Consider the following 14,686-nt stretch of genomic DNA (forward strand, 5'->3'; position numbering starts at 1 on the left):
GAACTCCTGACCTCAGGTGATCCATCCACCTCACCCTCCCAAAGTGCTGGGATTACAGGCATGAGCCACCATGCCCGGCCAATGCCATCTATTAAAAAAAAAGAAAAAGAGTACATAACCACAAAGCACTGGGCCAAATGCATTGTTTCCATGTTTGCAAGGATTTACCATAGAAATATTAAGTTGGAGCAAAAGTTAAATTTCCAGACTGCAAATTTTAAATCATTGTAACTAGCTAAAACACATTATATTAATCAAAACGGGAACCATTACAATCAACACATTTTTGCTAATGAGAAATGTTTATTCCTGTAGCATAAAAATCCGTGCTTCAGGATTTGACGAACTCTTGGAAAGCATTTTCTGCATCCCGCTGAAGTGTTTTCCCTGCAAAAAGTTGTCAAGATGCTAGAAGTGGTAGTCAGTTGGCGAAAGGTCAGGTGAATATGATGGATGAGGCAAAACTTCGTAGCCCAATTCCTTCAACTTTTGAAGCCCTGGTTGTGCGACATGCAGTCAGGTGTTGTCGTGGAGAAGAATTGGGCCCTTTCTGTTGACCAATGCCGGCTGCAGGCATTGCAGTTTTTGGTGCATCTTATCAATTTGCTGAGCATACTTCTCAGATGTAATGGTTTCGCCAGGATTCAGAAAACTGTAGTGGATCAGATGGGCAGCAGACCACCAAACAGTGACCGTGACCTTTTTTTGGTGCAAGTTTGGCTTTGGGAACTGCTATGGAGCTGCCTCTTGGTCCAACCACTGAGCTGGTTGTTGTATAAAATCCACTTTTCATTACATGTCACAATCCGATTGAGAAATGGTTTGTTGTTGCATAGGATAAAAGAAGACTACACTTCAAAATGATAGTTTTTCCAATTTGCTTCAAATGCTGAACGACCCTAATGACCGTAGAATAGTCAACGCTGAGTTCTTCTGTAATTTTTCATGTAGTTCAATGATTGCTCTCAATTGGTCGTTGTCAACTTCCCATAGCCCATATCACGTTCCTCACCTTCAAGGCTCTCTTCTTTGCAAAACTTCTTAAGCCACCACTGCACTGTATGTTTGTTAGCAGTTCCTGGGCCAAATGTGTTACTGATGTTTTGAGTTGTCTTCGCTGCTTTATGACCCATTTTGAACTCGAATAAGAAAACTGCTCCAATTTGCTTTTTATCTAACATCATTAGACAAAAAGCATATTCTAAAATAAACAGCAAGTAATAAGTCATTAGCAAAAAAAATAAAGTGAGAAATGTGCATTAAAATGATCCACATTTAAGAATGTATTCCAATATCAAACAGCAAATTTCAACAAAATTTCAAGCAAAAACGCAATTGCTTTTGCATCTCAGGCACATCACTTGACCTTTCCAGTTCTCACCCACCTCACCCCTAAAATCGGAAAATCTTTCTGCAAGAAAAAAATTTGACCACATTCCCTTAAGGCCCCTTCCAATTTCAAGAGCTGTGCTTTACCGTGACAAAACGAACCTAGCTCTTTTCCCAATTTTGCAAAGTGAGAAAAAGGAGGAAGGGGAAATAGGTGTGTTTAAAACATTTCTTACCAAATAGAAATATTATAAGATTATGGAAAAAAAAATACTAAAAGTTGGAGTCATCCTGATAAAAACCCAAATGGATACTGTGTGGGGAAAAAAAAAAAAGTTAACCCATTCATTCTGGAGTCAATATTTATTCTTAATAAGCAAGAAAACTGAAGAAAAAAAATCAGTATAAGATCTACAGCCTGTAGCCTAAACACTTCAGGGCATTTAGGATAAATAAGCTCCTGCACCTTCCCAGGCAAGTCAAAACCACAATATAAAAGAGAGAAATATTTAAGGAAAACCTACAGCCCAAGAGTTTAAGATCAAGACAGGCCACTTTCTTCAAATAAATTTAAGCAATGCTGCTAAAAACTGCTTTACCTATTACCATGTACTACTTCCAAATCTCGAGGAGGAGGGGTATGGAATTACACAAGATCTGGATCGTATGTTTACTAAGAAACCAAAAATTATAGGTTCTGGGGCGTTTCAACATTTCACCTGAGATGGCCAGAGCGGGCGCATCTTTAGACCTTTAAAACCTAAATTAAAAACTATCAGTACCGAGGAAGGGCCGAAGAGCTCAATACCCACCCAATATAACCCCCCACTTCCGACCTACAGACGCTCTGCTGAGCGGCTGGGCGAATCCGTCGCGCCAGTCAGGGCCCGGCTTCTTCCAACAACAGACACTTTGCGAGCCTTCCAGAAGCCTTGGCTAAGCGAGAAGCCAGGGTGGAGGCCGCCACTGCGAGGACGGTCCCCAACCAGCTGCGAGGAGCTCGCGGTTCCCCGAAGGGGCGGGCCTGCGTCCGGGTAACCGTGCACGACGTCCACTAGTTTTTAGGACGACCAGCCCTTCAGCCTCTAGGCCCCGACGCCTGCGCCATTTAAGCCACATATCCGCCCGCCCGGCCACGGCCAAGGCCAAGGCCGGCGGCAGCTACATAGCCGCCGCCGCCGCCCGGAGCCCCACAGCCCACGGGCCGGATGGACGGAGCGCCGGCCGCGGCGTTCCGGTGCGCGCGCGCGCCTCAGCCAATCGCGTGCTCGCCCGCCCCCCGCCGCCGCGGCGAGGCTGGCGCTGGGAAGAGGAAGAAGAACATTCGCCCTCCTCCTACCAGCGCGCGGGCGGCGGCGGCGGCGGCACCGGGGTCACGAACTCTGACCTTTCACTGACAAAAACAATAACAAACCCCCCCTTCTCCGCGACCCCGGCGGCGCCCCCGGGCCCGTCCCCGCCACCCCGCTCCCACCTCGGCGTCTCGTCTCTCGCCGGCTGCCCTGCGAGCCCGCGGCCCCCGGGCTCCCGCCATCCGCCGACGCCGGGAGCCCGGGCTCCCCGCGCCCTGCCCTCCGCGCCGGGGGCCGCCCGCCGCAGACACGGGACCCCCTTCGAGGCCGCTTTGGCGCCAAATCCTGAGGTAAAATTGAAAGAGGGTCGGGCGGGCCCGGGCCGGCGGCGGAGGGGGCGGGCCTGGTGCGCGGACATGGAGGCGCCGCGGCGGCGGCTGAACCCGACCCTTTTACCTTTGCCACGGGGTGGCGGCGGCGGCGCCCGGCGCTTTGCATAGTGGGCCGGGCCGCTCCCCTCCCCTCCCCGCCCGCGGCCGGGCGAAGCGAGCGGGTTCCCCCTGACCGGCCCGGCCGGCGCAAGGGTGGGGGCGGAGGGGGAATGGCCGCGGCCCCGCCTCACAGTTGGCCCTCCGCCAGCGCCGCCATTTTGTTCTCGACGGAGATGGCTCCGGCTGGGCGGGCTCCCTTCCTCCTTCTCCTCCTCCTCCTCCCTCCTGCAATCCCTTCTTCCCTCTCTCCCGGGCTTTTCACCCCTCCGCTTCTAGTCCGCTTTTGGCGGCCGTCGCAGCCCAACCGCCGTTTTTTCTAAAGGGGAGGGTGAAAGAAAAGGAGGAAGGCGGGTGCGAGGCGTGACCTCGTGAGCGACGGATGGGCTGACCAATTGGCGCCCGGATAGGAGCGCTGGGGCCTGTGGCACTGCCCCCTCTAAGATTTGCTGATTGGCTGAGGCGGAAGAGGGTGGTCCTTATGGGGCGCGGGGGCCCTGGCGGGGCGGGAGTAGAGGCCGGGGCGCCGAGTGGGGCCGGGTCGGCGGGGGCGGGGCCGGGGGCGGGGCGCGAGGGGCGCGGCCGGGTGGAGAGGCCGGCGCCTGGTCCTGGGTCCGGAGGTGGGCTGCTTCCCTCCGCCTGGAACGCGTCTCGAATGAGTACTGAGGAACAATAGTAATAAAGGTGATGAAGCATTTCGAGTCCACGATGCGCTCTCGTGGGAAGAGGTTTTCGGAACCAGGACACTTTTCAGGGCTCCTGCTCGATATTTCGCAGCGGCCTTGGCGAATCCCCTAATAAGGCTCAATTTTATCGACTGTAAATGGGGGGCATGGGCATTCTTGCCATGCCGGACCTCCCTTCTGAGCATTGTTTGTGGGGCCCTACTCAGAAAATGGAGTCAACGCTACTTTGCGAGCCTCAGAGTCACTTGAAAATGGTGTTATTGTTAAAAAATGGGATTACAGCCACCAGGAGAGGCAAGCGTAAGGGTATTTGGGGTTTGAGAGAGCACAATTCGGGGGTAATTCTCTTCTCATTCGTTCGCTGAATACATGTTAGTTTTTTAGGCACTGGGGATACATCTGGAGAACCAGCTAACAAGACCCCTGCCCTCACTAGAGTTGGGGGCTGGGGGGTGAATAGACAAATAATTCCAGAGAGTCATAAGTTCTGTGAAAGAAAAGAAGCCAAATGACCTGCTGAAGAAGACCTGAGACATTAATTTAGATGGAATGGTCAGGGTGGCGTCTCTGAGTAAGTGATGTTTGAACAGAGGAACCCAAGGGAGGAATGGCATTCCAGACAGGACAGCCCGTGTAACGGCCCTGGAGGAAGAGCATTTGATGTGATCGAGAACTGGCTGCTTGTGGCTGGAGAGTTGGTTGAACTAGTAATTGTCCATTATCCCACTTAGTCTCCAGGCCAAAGGCTGTGAAATATAGCAACGGTAGTGAGGAACAAATCTTCAATGTAATAAGAAAGTCGAGGAAAATACGGCCTTCATATGAATTACTGATGAATACATGACTTGGGAGGAGGGCCTCAGAAACTCAATTTACTTCCAGATTCAAATCCTTCGTCAGCCTCTTATATACATTTTCAGTTCATCAAATATTTCCTGAGTGCTACAAATACTCCAGGCACTATGTGCTAGGCTGGGAATACAAAAATGACTAAGACACTGGTCCTCAAACATGTGAATATGATTTATTTATTTATTTTTTGAGACCAGGGTCTCACTCTGTCGCCCAGGCTGGAGTTGAATATAATTCTCTGTGTGTGAGTTCTCTCTTTCTCTCTCTCGAGATAGAGATATTTATACACATACATACACAGACATAAAATGTTTTAGTGTTGTGGTTAGCAACTCCCAACTTTTACTAGCAGTGTGATTTTGTGTAAGCTACCTTTCCTAGCCTCACTGTCCTCATCTGGACAATAATAGAACCTTCCTTTCTGAACTGAAGATTAAATGAGTTAATGTAAATAATAGAGCTTAGAAAAGTGCCTGACATGTAGTAAATACTGTGTAAATAGAGTTATTGTTGTCATTATGAAGTACTGGTATAGACATTGGACTAATTAAGTAATATAAATAATGAAATTTTTATGCAGTGTGGTGTAGGGGCAAAAACAAAAACAATAGATTTGAACACCGAGATTCTAGTTTTGGCTCTGTGCTTTCAGCTAGTTACATGGCATCCAGGACAAAAGTTTGGAAAACAAAATAGTGGAACTAAATAGTACTAACCAAAGTATAGGGTGCTTTATGATTTACAAAACTCTCTTACAGGCAGTATGTTGTTCAGGCTCCACTAGAACCCACGTAATGGCAGAGGCTTCCTGCTCCATGTTTAAAAACCTTTCCAAGGCTTTTCATTATTTTCTTATCTGTGGTACCCCTAGCTTCCTGTGGTCTAGACACACTGGCCTACCTTCAACTTCCTTGACCAGTGTAGCTTACAGTGTAAGCTTACCCCCCACCCCCACCCTACCTCAGATATTGGCTCAAGCATCACTTCTTCAGGGATGTCCTAATTCCCATTGCCAGTCTAAATCAGATTCTTTTTATTGTTTCTTTTCTTTATAATCTTTATCTCACTTTATAATTACGTACTGTATTATGTGATTATTTGATTAATATCTGTCCTTACCACACTGTAAGCTGTGAGAGCAGGAATACATTTTGTTTACCATTACTTATCCAGAACTTAGAAGAGTGCCTGGCACTATTTGTTGAATGAATTGTTGATAATTAATGATGTCACTGATAACTAAGTTGCTGTGCATTGATGGATACCTTTTATGTGAGCCTCTTTGGCAATTCAGATAGCACTGCCAGCAATAATAAGCCTGTTACGGTATTTGGTTGAATTTAGGAAGTGATTTCTGACAGATACGCCACTTTCTGGAGACATAAATATGGATAAAATGACCCATTTCAATAGTTTTTCCCACTAATTTTTTTATGATTGAATTACAAGTTTAACTACATGAAAGTTAATAAGTTCATATGTGAAGAAATAAATAGCCCAAACATAATTATGTAATTTACTTTAACTGAAGAAACAAAGCACTAAGCTGCCATGATTTTCTTGAAATCAAATATTCTGATTCTTGTCTCACCATCACAGGGGATTGGAGAGAAGGAACAAACCTCCAGTGGGTTCCCAGGGAATTGGGAGTTGAAAGTCTCTGTAGCCATTAATTTGGGATATTTATCTTTCTAAAGATAAATTCATTCATTTAATGAATTTATTGAAAATCACCTTTTAATTGCTTTACCAAGGTTAAAAGCAAATTTTGTTAAGTATACGTCAAGTTTCTACTCGAAAGCGTGGTAAATAAAACATTTGTATTAACTTATTTTATATTGTAAAACTTTTAAAATAAGATATTGTTATAGTATTTTAAAAATAATAATAGTTTAACTTTATTTATTTTTTTTCCTGTCTTGCTCAAAGATTTTTGGTATCACTTGTTCAATTCCTTAAGCTAATTACTCAGGGTAACCAAAGAACTGCTAGTTTAGTAAAACAGCTATATGTTGTCTTACACCATTAAGTTATTTATTGCTTTCAGTAGTTGTATTCAAGTTTTGTTTTCGTGATCATTCTTTTGTAGAAAATCTCTGTGTGTAACAACCTCCTCACTTTATGAGGATGGCTGGAAGTTTTTTTTGTGTGTTTTTTTTTGTTTTTGGGAGTCTCGCTCTGTCACCCAGGCTGGAGTGCAGTGGCACGATCTCGGCTCACTGCAAGCTCTGCCTCCCGGGTTCACGCCATTCTCCTGCCTCAGCCTCCCGAGTAACTGGGACTACAGGTGCCCGCCACCACACCTGGCTAATTTTTTGTATTTTTAGTAGAGATGGTGTTTCACCATGTTAGCCAGGATGGTCTCAATCTCCTGACCTCGTGATCTGCCCGCCTCAGCTTCCCAAAGTGCTGGGATTACAGGTGTGAGCCACCGCGCCCAGCAGCTGGGAAGTTTTTAGCATCTGTCTCCAAGGAGTGACATGGCAAGGCAGTGCAGTGACAGAGCTTGGGCTATGAAGGCAGAAAGGCCTGGCTTCAGAACCTGGAGTTGGTAGCCTCTCTGAGGCTTATAATTCCCCATTTGTCAAACAGGGAGGTGGGAGCCAGCATTGAAATTGGGGCCAGGGATAGCGGATACTTATTGTCTGAATGACTTTGAGAACAAGGGAGGTGAGTCTTTGTGGAGCAGCCCTGTCTTTAGCCGTAGCACTGAGCCACTGGTCTCCTGTGTCTAGCTGCCTGAGTAGCTCCACATATCGAGGGCCCTCCGTTGGGATTTTTATTGTTGAGTTCTCTTACCTATAAGCCATATGCTCCTTTAGTCCCAACCATCTCCTATACAAGTATCATCTTAATAAATACCACGCGGGGGGAGTCTGTGGAGGAATCTTAGAATCTCAGAATGGGAAGTGGTCTTAGACCTCAAGTCCAGCCTCATACTTGATGTAAGGATCCCCTGATAGTTTTTCATTTACCTCTTTTTACTTTATTGCTAATTATGAGGGCCTTAAATGATGCCTTTTTTCTTCCCTGTGTGATCATCATCTTTAACCTAATGGATACATTTGTGCTCCTGTTACACATTGTAAAAGATATGTTCTTCCTTACTCGTTGGAGGTTTGCTTGCCTTCAACCTAACATGCCAGAGGCTGAGATTCTCTGTCATTCTCTCCCATCCTGCCATTCTTTCCCCATATCCCGCATACTGCTACCCGAGGTAGCAATCCTACTCCCCTTGCTCACTTCAGGTCCTCAGTGCTAGAGAGTAAAGCAGCAGGAGCTCTATACCAAAAGGAAGAACTGCCCGGGAACAACAGCTCAACTAGCACAGCTCAACAATGATGAGGAGTGGGAATGACTAGAGGGATGAAAGCCAGATCAGGGCATTGGCATAGGCATTTGTTAAAGGTACAATAAATGCAGATGCAGACCCCTGGTACCTGGAAGTCTTAGAATAGAAGGATGGGAGGTGAAATGTTAAGGACAGAAAGGGAATAGGCTAGCTCAGACACTTAACTGTTTTTTCTGAGTTACTCTTGGACTCCAGTTGGCCTGTAATGATCAAAGTCAGCCTCGGAGGCAAGTGTGATTTTTTAGGGGCAATAAAAAGTACCTCCTTCACTGTAATAAGAGGCCTGAAGTCCTTTAATAGGAAGTGAAACTTTCTATTCCATAATTATTAACAGTAACCCCAAAGATTCTAATCCCTGAAATGTTAACATGTAATGGAGAAGAATTTCATTCCAAGTGCCTAAGTGTAAAAGAATATTTCCCCCTGTTTGGGTTAGTGAGAGGTGTGAGAAAAGGTCTTGGGGCCTGGAAAATGGGGTGACTGCTGCTGAAAAGTGAAGAGGAGAAATGAGAGGCTGGTAGAGCTAGACTCAAGCTTGAAGGCTTCCTGGTTTTACAGGGAGCCGCTTTATTTACCTTTGTTGTTCATATATTGATAAAAGCTATGCAGGGGAAAAAGTTTCCTACCTAACTGCCCACCCATGTTCCTTAAAAAGAAAGATTCACGTATGGCCAGGCGTGGTGGCTCACCCCTGTAATCCCAGCACTTTGGGAGGCCGAGGCAGGCGGATCACAAGGTCAGGAGTTCAAGACCAGCCTGGCCAACATAGTGAAACCCCGTCTCTACTAACAATACAAAAAATTAGCTGGGTGTGGTGGCAGGCGCCTGTAATCCCAGCTACTCGGGAGGCTGAGGCAGGAGAATCGCTTGAACCCAGGAGGTGGAGGTTGCAGTGAACCAAGATTACGCCACTGCACTCCAGCCTGGGCGACAGTGCGAGACTTCATCTCAAAAAAAAAAAAAAAAAACCCAACAACTGAGGCTGGATGGCTCTTGAGAAGTTGCACAATACTAGCAGGCTTCATGCTGCATTTCCTCCAGTGGTATTTGTTGTATAGTGAATCTGATTAGGTATTATTTTTAGAACATTTTGGATTTGTCATTTGTACCACACTCATTCTTGTCCCCTGTCCCACCACTATGGTGTCTGTAATGATGCTTCTTTTTATTAGGTTGATAAGATGACTGACCCTGGAATTGAAAAATCATTTTTCAATTGATTGCTTTACCAAGACTAAAAGCAGATGTTGCAAAGTATATATCAGCTTTTAACTGGAAAGGCTAATAATTAGACTGTGTTGTTGACTTATTTAATATAATACAGATTTTTAAAAATAAAATAAATTTATAATATATATCTTTTCTAAAGAAATAAACAATGTACTTTCTCGAGAATAAAAATTAAAAATAGATAAAAGTAAAACAGTTAATTCTTAAAAATAGTAAAATTTTCAAACGAAGAAAAGATAGCAGTACATCAAAAGGCATGTGTGAAAGTGTTCATAGGAGCACTAATCATAAGGACTCCAAACTAGAAACAATCTAAGTGTTCATCAGCTATAGAATGGAGAAATAAATTGGGCATAGTCGTACATTAGAATACTGTACGACAGTGAAAATGGATTCACTTCTCATGGTTATTACAAAAATAATGTTGGGCAAAAGAAGCCAGACACGCCAAAAAGTGTATTATAAACAGTGCAATAATATTATAAAGTAATGCCAGTAGTATAAAAGTCAGGAGAGGGAAGAGAAGTTAATGACTATGGGAAGGGGTGTGAGAGGGACTTTTGGGGGTATTGGTAATATCTTGTTTTCTGATCTGAGTGGCATTTACATGTGTGTTCTGTGTGTTAGTGAAAATTCATCAAACTGTTCATTTATGATTTGTGCCTTTTTTGTTTTTTGAGATGGAGTCTCCCTCTGCTGCCCAGGCTGGAGTGCAGTGGTACGATCTTGGTTCACTGCAATCTCCGCCTCCCCGGTTCAAAGGATTCTCATGCCACAGCCTCCTGAGTAGCTGGGAGTACAGGCGTGTGCCACCATGCCCAGCTAATTTTTTGTATTTTAGTAGAGACAGGTTTTCACCATGTTGCCCAGGCTGGTCTTGAACTCCTGAGCTCAGGCAATCCACCCACCCCGGCCTCCTAAAGTGCTGGGATTACAGGCAGAAGCCACTGAGCCTGGCTGATTTGTGCCCTTTTGTATTTGCGTGTTATAGTTAAGTAAAAAGTTTTACTTAGTAAAATTGTTCTCACTATTTTAATTAATGTGATTACTGTGTAGGTTAAGTTTTAAGGGAAGAATGCGTTCAAAGTTCTTAAAGAACTGCCATGGTACTACCTGGGTGGAGCAGCCTCAGAAATTTCTGTTAGCAATACTGAAACATAAGTCACATATTAGGACTTAGTGGTTGTGTATATCAGTTATTAAATGATCTAGCTTATTGATGTAAGCAGTTTGTTCCCTTAGATAATTCTTCCCTGTCACTTTTTTTTTTTCATTCCCTCCTTGACTTCCTTTTTTCTGGGAAATTATTTTGAAGGGCACTGTGATCTAGAGGGAATGTTGCGATTTTAGAGTCAAAGAGGCCTCAGTTGGAATCCTAGCTCCATCGCTTACTAGCTGGATGATTTGAAACGAGTTATAAGTGCTGAGTCTCAGTTTTTTCCATCTTCTCTGGTGAGCTAATATTACATACTCAGAAGGTATGCTAAGGATTAAATCATGCCTAGTTTTATTTAAAGCACATTGTGGTTTCTAGAGAATTTATCCTGCTTTCCTTCCATCCATCTACCCTGGCTCTTACTGATAGATATGAAGAAAGTCCACATCACCCTTACACTTGGGCTCTTAGTAGGATGAGAAAAAATCATCCACAGTATGTAGTGACTTTTTTAGGGGAGGTATCCACACAGAAAATTGTAGAACTACTCTGATAGTATAAATATGTAAGAACTTAATTTAGGTGAAAGCCACTTCTCTTCCCTACTAGTCATTCACCCAACCTTGCTACTTCTAGCATATACATATCATTGCTGCCCTTTTTTACAGTTGCTTTCAATGTGGAAGAAACAACTTTCCTATGGAGGGTCACAATGGAAAGGAAATTACCTGACCCTAAAACCAAGTAAACTTTGAGTCTAAATAAATAATTAGCTTTCCATTGACAGGAAGTATACCTAAACTTAATCTTAGAGGCATCCCAGTATCTTTTCTGTTGATGAACATTTGTATTACACTAAACCTGCCACTTGAATTTCATTTTCTACTTTCAAGTCTTGATCTGTGATTGCAAGTTTCAAGCTATGTATTTCTTATTTTTTATCCTCTCTCAGGCTATCTAAATCCTTCCATTTTTATTTTCCCATGAATATGAACAGACTTCTAACAATCAGAATAATTAGACTTATACTGAATGCCTTGTACCTATCAAGAGTTCTATGCCCAGTAGTATTTTGCAAGTAGTTATTAGGTATTGGTTTATTTTTAAATATTTGTAAGATTTTTTCCTAATTTAGCCCCATTGTTTTGCCCACTTGTACAGTTTAACAGGGCGAATTACAAATGCTTTGTGTGTGTGTTTGTTTTTTTTTATTATTATTTATTTATTTTTTGAGACAAGAGTTTTACTTTTGTTGCCCAGGCTGGAGTGCAGTGGCTCAATCTCAGCTCACTGCAACCTCTGCCTCCTGGGTTCGAGCCATTCTCCTGCCTCAGCCTCAAACAGCTGGGATTACAGGCATATGCCACCATGCCTGGCTGATTTTGTATTTTTAGTAGAGATGGAGTTTCTCCATGTTGGTCAGGCTGGTCTCGAACTCCTGATCTCAGGTGATCCGCCTGCCTTGGCCTCCCAGAGTGCTGGGATTATAGGCATGAACCACCGCCCCTGGCTGTGTGTGTGTTTACACTACTTCCATGTGTATATAGTTAAATTTCATGTGAGCCTTATGTCAGAATGAGAGACCTATTCCTAATCATAATACACATTTTACAGTTTGAGTTATTTTCAGATCTCTTTGAGAAAGCAGAAGTGGCACCATCACCTTTCACCAATAGTAGCTACCATGTGTTGCATTTCTATGTCCCAAGCACAACGCATACACATTTAAGATCTAATCTTCACTATAACCTCATATGGTCAGTATCTGAGAGATCAGCTTAGTGCCTGAGCCTCAGAACCCAATATAGTTGTTTAGCTAAGGAAATACCAAGACAGTAGATACTTCGCATGTTATATTTATAAGCCATGTAACACATAAATATGGATGATTTGAATCAGTTGATTGTGGAGGGAAAGGCAGCCTCACTCATTCCTGTTAATGAAGGCAGCGTCTCCTTGTCCCAGGACTTGTTCATTGTTATCTGAAACTGGAGATTCAGGTGTTTCCAGAGCCCAGCTTTTCACTGCAGTGAAGTCTGTGCCCTACTTCACTAAAGAAACTCTGGTTGCAAGGTTTAGTTAGCTATCACTTTGTGAGCCTGGAAGAGCTAATTCAAAGTCATTGTTCTGTTCTCTGCTTCTTTGTTGTTGATGGGGTGATATTGATCCACTTGGATTTGAAAGAATTTCTTATAAAACCTGTCACATAAGGCCAACCGAGTATGATTTACTACTATCATTCTATGGTCTGTATTACAGTTTTTTATTTTTTTAGAGATAAGGTCTCACGATGTTGCCCAGGCTGGATATGAAATAGTTTTTATATACTGTGCCCTGTTGTCATTTGTGTGCTATCCAGGAAAAACACACTACTTTAAGAATCCGCCTTCATCTCTAGACTTTACTATTGCTACCACTTCCTAACTGGCCTCCCATCTACAGTCTCTGTCTTTTCTATCATTTCCACACTGCAGTCTAAATTTTTTTTTTTAAGATCCAGATATGAGTGCATCATTTTTCTGCCAAACTCCTGATAATTCTCTATTGTCTACTGTGTCAGCCTCTCTCCTTCCCTGGTCTCTGTAATAATTCCACACCACATTGCCTGATATGCCATTCTTCCTCATACCTGCCAGTTTTGTATGAGCTGTCCTGTCTGCTTAGAACTCTCTTGTCATCCATCTGTCTTTCCTTGCTAAATTTCCATTCTTCCTTCAAGACCTAGTTTAAATAATTCCTGTCCTGTAACGTTTTCATTGGTTCTCACAGGCAGAGAGAAATGTGTCTTCCCTGGGACACTCATAGCATTTGCTTTGCATAGATACTTCAGTTTCCTTCATAAGTTCATCAAGGACAAGGACTGTTTATTCTCCTCTTTTTCCTCCTTGTTGTTAATTCTCAGCAGTCAGTTCATTGCCTAGTTCATAGCAGTTGCTTAATAAGAACTGATGGAGGTGGTTGGATTTGATTAGTAAAATCACCAGAGGAAGATCTTCTGTAGCGCTTTTTTTTAAACTTAAGGAAGTCAGTATTATACTTCTTTTGGCAGCTAATCAGGTTCTTTCCCCTAAACATTATTGTGGGGGTGGGGGGCAATCTTTGAAGGTTAATAAGCTGAATGGGTCAAGTACTAGCCTTTAAGACTCAGGTTTCTGTACCAGGAGCGAGTTTAGTGTTCTGTCCACAGTGGTTGTTAATATAATGCCTGTGTATAGTAACCACTTAGTGTTAGTTGGTGCTGTTAGTGTTATGCGTGGCTCCACCAGCCAAGAAGGTTGTTTTTAAAAGCTTTATTTCTATACTTTGTAGTATCAAAACAATAGGATTTTTTTGTTGTTGTTCCAGATTGGCTGGGCGCGGTGGCTAATGCCTGTAATCCCAGCACTTTGGGAGGCTGAGGCAGGCAGATCACGAGGTCAGGAGATCCAGACCATCCTGGCCAACATGGTGAAACCCCATCTCTACTAAAAATACAAAAATTAGCTGGGCGTGGTGGTGCATGCCTGTAATCCCAGCTACTAGGGAAGCTGAGGCAGGAGAATCACTTGAACCAGGGAGTTGGAGGTTGCAGTGAGCCAAGATCGCGCCACTGCACTCCAGCTGGGCGACAGAGCAAGACTCCGTCTCGAAAAATATATATATATAAAATTGTGCTAGTGAAGATAGTTTTTCAAACTACATCTAGACACAACCCACTGTTCCTTGGAGCCTCTTATTCTAGTGGGACATCTCCTAATTGATATCCGTTGCCTGGTGGTACTTTTTCAAAGATGTATGACCTTCCTTCTCACTGTGTGATCTTTCTGTCTCTAGGACCGCCTATGGCTGCGGTAGCAGTGAGAGAAGCTCTCAGGTGAGAGTCTTACCCCCTGATGTTACCTTTTTTGTCTGGGTGCATTTTGGTTAAATGTCCACCCTGCCCCACTTCTGACATTACTTGAAGATTTTGTTTTACTTCTTACATTGTGATATCCTGGAAGAAAAAGCCTCTGTCTTCCTTTTTTATATGAGAATAGGCTATATGGTTTGTGACTTATTTTCAAAAGTAATAGAAAATATTTTTTGAAACTACTTCTCACTTACCTCCTCTGACTGGATTTAAGTCTTTATTGAAAGCACTTGCTTTAACATAGTTTCTCTTTCAATTTCTCTCTCACTCTTAGTCTCATTTTTTTGTCTCTGCTTGTTTTTCCAGAAGGTGCACATTCCTCCTTGTTCATTTTTAAGCAGCTTCCAAAGCTGCTGTTGATGATGCCTGATGCTGCTTTGAAGGCAGAAAACCAACAGTGAGATCAAGAATT

The 14,686-nt window shown here is 43.6% G+C and overlaps 1 protein-coding gene across 9 annotated transcripts in view; it reads left to right on the top strand.

Moving 5' to 3' along the window:
- The first annotated feature begins 2,839 nt into the window (after positions 1-2,839).
- NR2C2 (nuclear receptor subfamily 2 group C member 2) overlaps positions 2,840-14,686 on the top strand; it is a 106,402-nt gene continuing 94,555 nt past the window's right edge. For 4 of the 9 annotated variants that reach the window (XM_054551273.2, XM_063721690.1, XM_054551274.2 and 1 more), the window contains exons 1-3: positions 2,882-2,971; positions 14,199-14,238; positions 14,581-14,686. The gene's annotated coding sequence lies outside the window, so the exon portion shown is untranslated. Of the gene's footprint in view, positions 2,972-14,198; positions 14,239-14,580 lie in introns of all 9 variants that reach the window. The other 5 variants (XR_010139115.1, XR_010139114.1, XM_024245338.3 and 2 more) reach the window with 2 other exon arrangements.

The sequence above is a fragment of the Pongo abelii genome, chromosome 2 (assembly GCF_028885655.2).
Source record: "Pongo abelii isolate AG06213 chromosome 2, NHGRI_mPonAbe1-v2.0_pri, whole genome shotgun sequence".
NCBI classification, from domain to species: domain Eukaryota; kingdom Metazoa; phylum Chordata; class Mammalia; order Primates; family Hominidae; genus Pongo; species Pongo abelii.